This window comes from Erpetoichthys calabaricus, chromosome 6, assembly GCF_900747795.2.
Source record: "Erpetoichthys calabaricus chromosome 6, fErpCal1.3, whole genome shotgun sequence".
Classification (NCBI taxonomy): Eukaryota; Metazoa; Chordata; class Cladistia; order Polypteriformes; family Polypteridae; genus Erpetoichthys; species Erpetoichthys calabaricus.
The window spans coordinates 100,790,024-100,801,184 of record NC_041399.2 but is presented as its reverse complement, the minus strand read 5'-3'; positions in this window follow the sequence as shown (position 1 = coordinate 100,801,184).

The following is an 11,161-nucleotide window of genomic DNA, read 5'->3' as shown; positions in this document are numbered from 1 at the left end:
AATGAAGAGTAGGTATACTTACTTGGTGGTGTCTAGTTACCCAGTGTCTGAGTTCTGGTCAATTTTATAAGCTTTATTCATATACTTTTCTTGAGTCACAGAAGATGCCACCAAAACTAAAAAAGTGAGACAAGTTTAATCTGCTCTTGCCTCTTACATCATTCTATCATCCAGTTTTTCTCTAATTTGTTGCACCTGCTCTTCACATTCACCACAGTGCAAAATTAATAATTTTGTTCCAAGGTTCTAGTATTCTTTATCACTTTCTTCAGACTTAGGCCTGCACTTGAAGTAATTCTCTTTACCTACTCTACTACCAAAAATATAATAGCAGATCTATTTATCTACTATATTTTTCTAATCTGAATTCAACCTTTGCCTTAGTATATTTGCCTTTAATAAGGAAGGAAACTGTTTTGTCCAAATAAAAAGGGAGCTGTAACCAGGTCTGCCTCTACATGTATTTTCATTGCTAATCAAATTTTTTCAGTTGTTATATACTGTAGTTCTCTGCCCCCTAACCACTCCTTCCAGCTCATTCACCCTCATTCACTTTCATGGACTAACAGCAGAGACTGGTTCTTCACTTTTGTGGTAGAACCTGAATTGCTCAACAATTAAAGTGCTGAACGCTGCTTTACTGCACTACAGTATTTCAAGACAGGAGTGATTGTCACCCACAATGTCTCTCATGTACAGATCCAATTCAACATGTACACATTTGAATGCAAAGCTGAAAACATAGCTATAGCTAGCCATCTGAATTCTGCTATGCACAAATCTGGCCTCATGTCAAATGTGGTGTTTGCAGCATCAATCAGCATTTTTTCAGTTTGAGTCTCAACCTAAATGAGCATGTGTTGTAGCAACAGTCTAGACTTTCAAAATCACACATAGACATAAAAATGACTTCAGATACTTAAGATGAGCAGCTATTTTAGTGTGATTTCCACTTGTTGGCTCAAATCTTATATATAAACGTCTACGCGTGGAAGTGTGTGTGTCTGTTTGTCTGTACAGCCCGGAAGTGAGAGGTGGACTTGGGGTAAGGGATCCACCTCCAAGGATACACAAACGAGGCCAGCACATCGACAAAATGAAACCTCCAAAGAAAGAGTCACTTGCTTAGCTGCTAATGCAGAAGCGAGGCAAGCACATCGTCAAAATGGTATCCCTTTTACTTTTACTCCCGCCACTAATGCACAAGCGATGCGAACACATTGGCAAAACGAAAGTAGTTCCTTTCAATTAACTGACATCTCTACATTTCAATTTTTTTCTGACAATTTCAATAGTTTCTAGGACACAGCTAATACTCAGCTGTAGTAAATAACAGAGTAAACAGACCAACATCATACCCTACTTGATTATTTTTCTTTAATAAAAAAAAACACTCCAAGTGAACATTTGGTTTAAAAATGATAAAGGTATATATCATGTTTAAATTAAATTGAAGTTCCAATAATAGCACAAATTGCTCAGAAAGACAATGTGCAGACCCTGTTGTCCTCTAGCAACAGGGGCTTATCTTTAAACTAGGATATCTACAAATATACTGTATATGGAGTCAATAAAGGAAACACAAAACTTAGAGCAACTTATTCTCTCTACTACTGAGGGCTCAGTGTAATGGAATCAATAATTCTAGGTTGAAGTATTAAACCTTTCTTGTAAACGGGGTTTATGACACAGTGATTAAATACTGTAAAAGGTTTTATGGTTTTATTAGCTAGTAAGATGGGTTAACCTATAGGCTTTATCTAAAAGTTCTTCAGACACTCTGGGCCTGCAGCATGTGATGTCAATTCTTTTATGAGATGTCAGATAGACCTAGCCTGCAAAATCAAGCTATAAAAGAAAAGCTATTTTCAAAATGGAACTTCTAAACGTAGCCTTTCTTACACAGTCTGGAAAATGAAAAAGCTTGCAAGACTTAACCAGATACAAATAGAGAATTTCTATCTATTGACAGTAACAATCATAAACAGAAATAATATACATCTGTCACCTTTCAAACCTGCTTTTACATTAAGAGGTCTTGCAGAGCCATAAGTGATAATAAAATGGCTTATCTCCAGCTAAAGTCAGCACTCCGGACTTCTAGGATTCACTTGTCCTCTACTTCTTTTTGCCCCTTTTAAATTTCCCATGATTTGTAGTTCTTCATTTAAAGTAAGTCGCTGTTCTTTATGCAGTTCTGAGCAAAGAAGGTTAAAGATTCCCACCAATATACTAAATTTGGAAAAGATGCCTTACACCCTTTCTTCTTCTTTCTTGTAATTAGTATTTGTATTTTATTTTTATTCTATTTTATTCTAAAAATGTTCACACTTTTCCTAAAATGCAAATTACCAACAAATCCTGTTTAAAATTATACCTAAAGTTTGTACCTCACACTGCGTGTGATGCTATGGGTCTGCTACTGACCTTTTCTACCAATTTTGACCTTTCAATGTCCCAAGGGTCACTCTGTCATGGTCAATTAGACTTATTAATAAAGAGGACTAAATAGGTCGGAGGAGTTAGATAAGTGTGACTGAGGTCTTATTTAAAATGAAAGGAAAGTTGTCTTGATGGGCCAGGGGTTAATTTACTAACATCAACAAAATCAGCACCCAAGGCAGAAGGACTAAACAAGTTCAAAACTAAAAGCAAAGCTTGATCTAAACCAAAACTCAGAAGGCCTTGAATATAAGTTTCAGGAGAATCTAGGCTTCTCAAGCTAGCAACAAATCTTTATTAGCAAATAAATTTCAGACTATGGTATGGCTGGATTTTCAATAAGATAGATGCCCAAACCAATTTTGAATCAAAATGAATATTTATGATTAATAAACACTCTCTTGATAAAATTTAGAACATGGTGATGATGCTATCATTCCACCATTTTGAATTTTGTTTACAGTGATGTTGCTGAGGATGTGGCTATAACATACTTATAGCCACATCCTCAGCAACATCACTGTAAACAAAATCCAAAATGGTGGAATGATAGCATCATCACCATGTTCTAAATTTTATCAAGTGAGTGTTTATTAATCATAAATATTAATTTTGATTCAATTTCAGACACCATTTGTTTACTGTTGTTGCAACTCTGTCCAAGTGTTGCTGTCTTGCTTCAGAAGTTGCTAGGCATGTAATTTAGAAGTTGTAAGTCAACGTTCATCATGCAAGGGTTTAGCCTTTTATATGGTTCCTCATCTGAGTCTGCAGATAACAAGACCCTTTCAATCTCTGAAACTCAATTCTTTAAACGCTTTGTTTTTGGTTTTCTAATTGTGCTTGTATTTTGACTTTGATTTTATGAATCTCATTTTGACTTTGGTTGCAAACCAATAGATATTTCGGATGTCTACTCTTTTTTCAGTTTTTGACTTGGATCTTTTCTCTCAGTTACTGTTCAAATAATCTTGCTAGTCATTTAGCATAATACAGAAATTCCTTTCTTCTATTATATGGAAGACTATACTCTATAATCTAGTCCTTCTTGATCTCTCTGCAATGCAAAATAACAATTTATCAGCTACAAAATCAGAGGTTGCCTGTGTGTCATACAATTAATAAAGAAATCCATTGGTAGCAGCATTTCTTATGCAGTTCTCCTAAAATCTTTCAGTCTTTTATATACTGTGATCCAATTTGTCCTACCACCATGGTGAAATATTGAAGGCCACACTGGCTGGTTATAATAAGTAAAGACTGGGAGATAGCCTAGGATAGTAAACTTTAATAACAAATGGTCAACAAGTACTGGCAACAAAACACTAAGAAAAGATGAGATTGAAGACAAAGCAGAAATTACAGTAACTAAAGAGTCAAAGACAAAACTTTTATAAGCAAAAGTTCTTTTATCTAACAATCATAGGATATTGTTAGTGCCGTGTCATTGGAATTTATAACGTTGCTTATGTGTTGCATCAGAGTGTGACCTCCTGATGCAAGACACGTAAAAGACTGACTGTTACATCTTAACAATGGCATCATTAAATGGCATTGCAGAAATATCACTGTAAATGCATAATCAATGGAGTGCTACTGAAATGATTGCCCTTCTCAGCAGAGGACATCTGAAGCTCTGTTAGTCACCTCCCTGACCAAGATCTTCCTTGCTTGGTTACTCACTTTGGCCAGATGGCTAGATCTAGGAAAATTATTGAGGTCACTGTGCTCCTGGAAATGCTCAAAGCTTTAGAAATGGTTTTATACCTTTGTCCTGATCTATGCCTCACTGCAATGTTATCGTTAAGGTCTACAGAGAGTACTCCATGGCTTGGTTTTTGTCCTGACATGCAATATGAACTGTGGGACCTTATATACACAGGATTGTGACTTTATAAACTATGTCCAACTAATTCAATTCCCTACTGTTGAACTCCAATCAGGATCTGGACCTCCGCCTCAGAGGATACACAAGTGATGCCAGCACGTTGGCAAAATGAAACCTCCATAGAAAGAGTCACTCACTTAGAAGCTAATATAAAAATGAGGCGGGCACATCAGCAAAATGGTATTCCTTTTACTTTTCCTCCCGCCACTAATACACAAGCGAGGCGAGCCCATCTGCAATACAAAGCAAACAGGATGCTCCTGACCACCATTTGAAGTGCCACAGCAAAGGGTTCGAATACTTAGAAAAATGAGAGATTTCAGTTTTTGACTTTTAATAAATTTGCAAACCTTTCTGAAATTATGTTTTCTCGTTGTCATTGTGTGTTATTGATTGTAGATTGATGGCCAATAAAGGGGAATTTATGAATTTAAATCTATATCTATAAAATACTAAAGTGTAGAGAATCTGAAGGGATCGGAATAAAAAGAGAAATGTAACATTTTTTGGATTAATTATAACTTGTATACTGCTGTTAATGTGTTTTAGACCCCATGTCAAGCAATGCAGCTTTGGCAGTGAGCCATTACGACCAAAATCATGAAAGCTCATCAGGTGCATTTGCACCCACTGATGTGCAGATGGAACAATACCCGACCAGGTCACACAGAAAAGGGCTCAAATTCAAAGGCTAGGTTACAGCACAATAAAGATTATACAGTAATCCCTCCTCCATCGCGGGGGTTGCGTTCCAGAGCCACCCGCGAAATAGGAAAATCCGCGAAGTAGAAACCATATGTTTATATGGTTATTTTTAGAATGTCATGCTTGGGTCACAGATTTGCGCAGAAACACAGGAGGTTGTAGAGAGACAGGAACGTTATTCAAACACTGCAAACAAACATTTGTCTCTTTTTCAAAAGTTTAAACTGTGCTCCATGACAAGACAGAGATGACAGTTCTGTCTCACAATTAAAAGAATGCAAACATATCTTCCTTTTCAAAGGAGTGCAAAGCAAGCAGTCAAAAAAAAAAATCAATAGGGCTTTTTGGCTTTTAAGTATGCGAAGCACCGCCGGTACAAAGCTGTCGAAGGCGGCAGCTCACACCCCCTCCGTCAGGATCAGAGAGAGAGAGAGAGAGAGAGAGCCACAGAAAAACAAACAGTCAAAAATCAATACGTGCCCTTTGAGCTTTTAAGTATGCGAAGCTCCGTGCAGCCTGTCCTTCAGGAAGCAGCTGCACACAGCCCCCCTGCTCACACCCCCCTACGTCAGCGCAAGAGAGAGAGAGAGAGAGAAAGTAAGCTGGGTAGCTTCTCAGCCATCTGCCAATAGCGTTCCTTGTATGAAATCAACTGGGCAAACCAACTGAGGAAGCATGTACCAGAAATTAAAAGACCCATTGTCCGCAGAAACCCGCGAAGCAGCGAAAAATCCGCGATATACATTTAAATATGCTTACATATAAAATCCGCGATGGAGTGAAGCCGCGAAAGGCGAAGCGCGATATAGCGAGGGATCACTGTACTTTGTTTTCTGAGTAGGCAGGGCCATTGTCATGCTGCAGGAATTTCACATGCCAACGATGCCAGACACTATGCCTTGAGCTGCTCCATTGTGTACTGATTGCATGCAAGGTTTCAGCAAACCTAAAACAGACGACAGTCCAAATTCTTTCTGACCTCCATTAACCACACCAGAGCAGAGCTGACATATCACAGTAATAGAACTGAGAGATCTGTCACCTGTACTACTGTTGAAACTGAATCCAGACACAATGCCTGCATCAGTGACAGGACATTGAGGGATCAGGCTACATGCTTATGGCCTTAGTGGTAGGTGGTTTGTCGGAGGGCTACTATTGTACACCTCCTAGATTTCCTACTATACAGCAGGACATTGCCAGGCTACACACAGCTGCTGTGGTCACATCTGTTCTGAGGAATGAATGTTGGTATGCAGGTGCTGCCTTGGCCAGTGTTTACTACTTAAACTTAAGCCTTTGGGTTGCCTCTCATCCCAGCATCCAGAGGTGTAACCCGCTGCTTGCCAATGATCCATCAGCAAGAATGAGATAAAAATGTAACATTTTACAACTTAAAGGATCAGAGAAGCATATATTTGCTACATATTGTGACTTTGTCAGAGTCACAAACAGAATATGAAATGTTTAGGGTGTTACATATTATTGACACTGGAACTGAGTTGATGACAGCTAATAAACTCTTTAATTATGGTGTGTCGTTACTGTTTTGAAAAAGTAATCCTTTTAAACTCAGCTAAAAAAGTTGTCTTTGCCAGCTGCTTCTGATATTTTTTAAGCCATACTGTGGGTGTTGGAGGAGCAGAATTCTATTAATAAAATGAAATAACTAACTACAGGCAACATACAGTAGATGGATGGTTGGGATCAGCTTTTATTTATTAGGCTATTTCTCTTTATTCCACGCTTCATCTAAAACTGAAACATTCCTAGTAAGAACCTAGCAGCTATAAATAAAAAGAATATGTGGAACGCTAATTTTAGAAGTACAGTTATAATAAAAACCTGCCAAAGGTAACCATTCCGTAATTATTTAATACTGGTATTTGAGCTACAAATTATTTTATAGTAAGTCAAACCTCACCTTATAAAATACAAAGTTTTACTGTAATCCTGGGGAACATGCCTCAGAAAGAAATAAAGCTCTGTCTAGTTTCCCCAAGTCTTGATCCTCCCGAACTTCTGCAGATAAAATAAATGCAATCTTCAATCCTTTTCAACTACGTGATGCAGTCATCAAAATCCAACAATAGATCTTTTTTTTTTCTCTTATAAGGTTTTTTTTGTAGCTTCTGTTCAGCTGCATTTTTCCCCAATTCAAAAGCTACAACAATCAAAAGAGAGATGAGGTTTTTCCTAAAGCAATTCGCAATATAATGTTTTTGGTTTGTGCTATCAGTTATCATGTTTTCTTCACCAATAATAGATACAAATAAAATAGTTTTGAGAATTTTAGTTTCTATGTGAACTCAAGTTTATTTCTTTGAAACTATTTTCTTATTAAAAGAGATTTGTAAGTTATGAAATTGCCACCATATGATGACAATTCATAAATAAACCTTAATATTCTTTATATAGTAAACTATACTCTAGTTCAATGAATTTTCCATAATGTGTAAATCTAAACAGAATTTGTAATACTATACATGTACCTGAGGTCTTCGGCAATCCTCACCAACCTAACACACAACTATATCTAGGAGTTTTCACTTTGGGGAATCCCATAGGTTATCAGTGTCACAGTTTAAGTTGTAGCGGGGCTGCATCAAGTATGTTAAATGTGTTTGGTCTGTTATTTGAATAATGTCTTTTTTGCCTTTTATATGTACAAAAAAGAAAAAAAATCATGAACTTAAATTTTTTCCCTCTGAAGTTCATGGACACTGATAGCATTTAACCCATGGGAAGAGACGATTTCTTTTTTTTAACTTTATTGATTTTATTATAATCACACAACATTCCATATAAATAGATCAATTTTTACAAAAATAGGATTGAAAACAAATCAACCCCCACCCCTGAGAATGAGAGCATGGCTAGTAGAGTAAAACTTAAAGCTAGTAAAAATAAATAAATAGATGAATTAATAAGTGAATAAAGATAAATGGAGAAGAAAAAGAAATGGGGAGAGAATCTGCTTCCTCAGTGCTTTAAATGCTTATTCTAAAATGTTATTGATCAGATCCTGCCAGGTTTTGAAAAAGTTCTGCACAGATCCTCTAAGTGAGAATTTGATTTTTTCCAATTTCAAATAATACATAACATCAGTTACCCACTGACTTAAAAGAGGAGAGTTAGGATTCTTCCAGATGAGCAAGATAAGTGTACATGCCAATAGTGTAGTAAAAGCAATTACAGTGTGTTTGTCCTTCTCCACTTTAAGCCCATCTGGAAGGACACCAAACACAGCTGTTAATAGCTTAGGAGGGATTGGGACGCAAAGGCTGTCTGATAGACATTTAAAAAGTTTGGTCCAGAATGATGTTAATTTGGTGCAGGCCCAAAACATGTGACCCAGTGAGGCTGGAACTTGATTGCAGCGTTCACAGGTTGGATCTTGCCCTGGAGACATTTTGGACAATTTTAAACGAGACAGATGTGCTCAATATATAATTATAAGTTGAATAATTGTATGCTTTGCACATATGGAGCGAGTGAATTCTCTGTATTGCTACCATCCACTCCTTTTCTGATATGTTGAGTGAGAGAAAACTTCTGTCACTCTGCGTTGTTTCAAGTTAATTGATTTTAAATAGTTTTAGTGAATTGAGGGCAGTAATATTCATGCAGTGCTAATGTGCACTACTCACACATTGCGATTCTTAGCCAAAAAAAAACCAAATATCAGTAAACATCTGGATTACATAGAGTAGTAAGGTGTTTGTTTACTCCCTATGGCTGCCTGTTTACTCTCTTGGACCACCAAAATTGATTTTTTTTTTCTTTCAGAGAGGCCAGCTTGAACTTGAATTCATTTTCCATGATTTACAGCAGGGGCGCCCAACTTCATTCCAGGAAGTCACAGTGGCTACAGGTTTTCACTCTAACCATTTTCTTAATTAGTGACCAGCTTTTGCTGGCTAATTAACTTAATTTAATTGTTTTGCTATTTAAGACTCAGACCCTTTTAATCAGGGGTGAGCAACCTGATGGGCCACATTAGCTGCAGGTTTTTGTTCCAACCCAGTTACTTGATGTGGAGTCATTTATTGCTGATGAAACACTTATTTCTCATTTTAGTTGTCTCGCTTGTTAAGATTATGAACCCTTAATTGCTTATTTTAGTCTTAAACAGCTGCAGTCACTGTTTTTAATTACTCCTTATTAGCAATAAGAAATAAATGACAAAGAAACCAGTAGGTCTCCATGTAAGTTGTTTCCAGTTTTCACCCATGTGTTGTCATTGTGTAATTGGTTTAATTAAGTACTTGGTAGGAAACTGAAGAGAAAGTAAAGAACTCTAAATTACTTGTCCATTTTAGAGTTCATATCATTAGAAAGGAAAAAAAAATCTGTTAGTTAAGAATGAACTGATATCACAGAGTTAAAAAACTAACAATTTATAAAATGAAATAAGATCTGTTATTGGCAAGAATTGTTTTCTAATGATGCAACTGAGTTGGAACAAAAAACTGCGGCCAATGTGGCCCTGCAGGCCCGGCGTTGTTCACCCTTCATTTCCAGTGACTGTGATTAATATCAGATTCTGAGTATTCTGCCCCTGCTACTGCATAGTGTAGAGAGCTTGACAGATAGCTAAACAAGGTGACAAATGAAGAGTCAAGCACTAAAGCATAATTAACAAACTTTACTTGAATGTCTTGCTCTGTATTAAAGTCACCAATATTGTGAAACTGTGAAAAAACGCATACAATCAAATAGGCTTAAAGTAATATTACAGATGAAGACACAGCCTACAGATTAATTAAAATGTATCAAAATTAATCAAATAAAGAGGAATCAATCATGTATTTGATTGTTTAACCAGTGCAGAATCACCTAACTGCTGATTTGACTGTGCAACTTTAACACAAAAATCATTTGCAAAGACATACAGTAAATATATACATTATAACAAGGTTCAAATGTTAATGATAATAATGCTGTCAAATGTCTTACAAGTGGTGCCTCCTGAAAGTTCAATATAGATAGTTGGAATGAACTACATCCCATTAGTAAAATCTGATGCTTTTAAAGGCACAGCGTGAGAGGATGGAATAAAATTTTATCATTGAGGATGGGATGTGATTGGACTACTGAGGATGGAATGTGAGTGCATTGTTAAGGATTACGATTGTATCAACAGGGATGACTCAAGATAGCATTGTTACAGAACAGGCTGCAAAGCTGCAAATACTGTGTGCCACTTTTTGTTTGTTATTCATTTGTTATATACTAGTGCATATATAGTTAGGGCAACAGATAACATTGATTTAATATTTTTACTTGTTACAGGCACTATGAATACAGTACGTATGTGTTTTAACTTGTCATATTTAGTGTTACTAGGCATGAGAGTTGTATATTGCATGATACACAATGCAATAGTGGTTGGCTATTCGAATTCGGACGGCATGTCAGTTGCCATCTACACATTTTATAATTAAAGGAAAGGCCCATTAGAGACTATTTGACCAAGAAAATAAAATAAAACTTAAAAAAGATATTCAGGCTTCAACCTGTGCTTTGTTTTTTGACAATTAGTTTTATTTTGTCCCACACCTGGTTACTGTTCAGTCTAGAGTTTGACTTGTTCAATGTGTGACTTTCTTTTTGGCATGCAGTTTAAATGTCTACCATTTGAATTAGTTTTCAGGGTCGGTCTGAGAAAATAAAACATGAAAAAATATCTAAACAAATTGTAATCATCACCTGTTATTCTTACATATTTTGCCTCTCTTGGAATTCTGGCTTCATTGGTTCTTGGTCCAAAGACATGCAGGTTAGGTGGATTGGCGATTCTAAATTGGCCCTAGTGTGTGCTTGGTGTGTGGGTGTGTTTGTGTGTGTCCTGCGGTGGGTTGGCACCCTGCCTGGGATTGGTTCCTGCCTTGTGCCCTGTGTTGGCTGGGATTGGCTCCAGCAGACCCCAGTGACCGTGTGTTCAGATTCAGTGGGTTGGAAAATGGATGGATGGATGGATGGATGGATGGATGGTTCTTTCTTTATTATTGCTAGAACCTCAAAGATTCCATGTTTACTTATGTTTCCCATAAATAGTTTCCTCATAAAGCTTGGCCTGGATCTTTTTATGGATCTCACATACCTTTGATTCCTTAGTTTCAC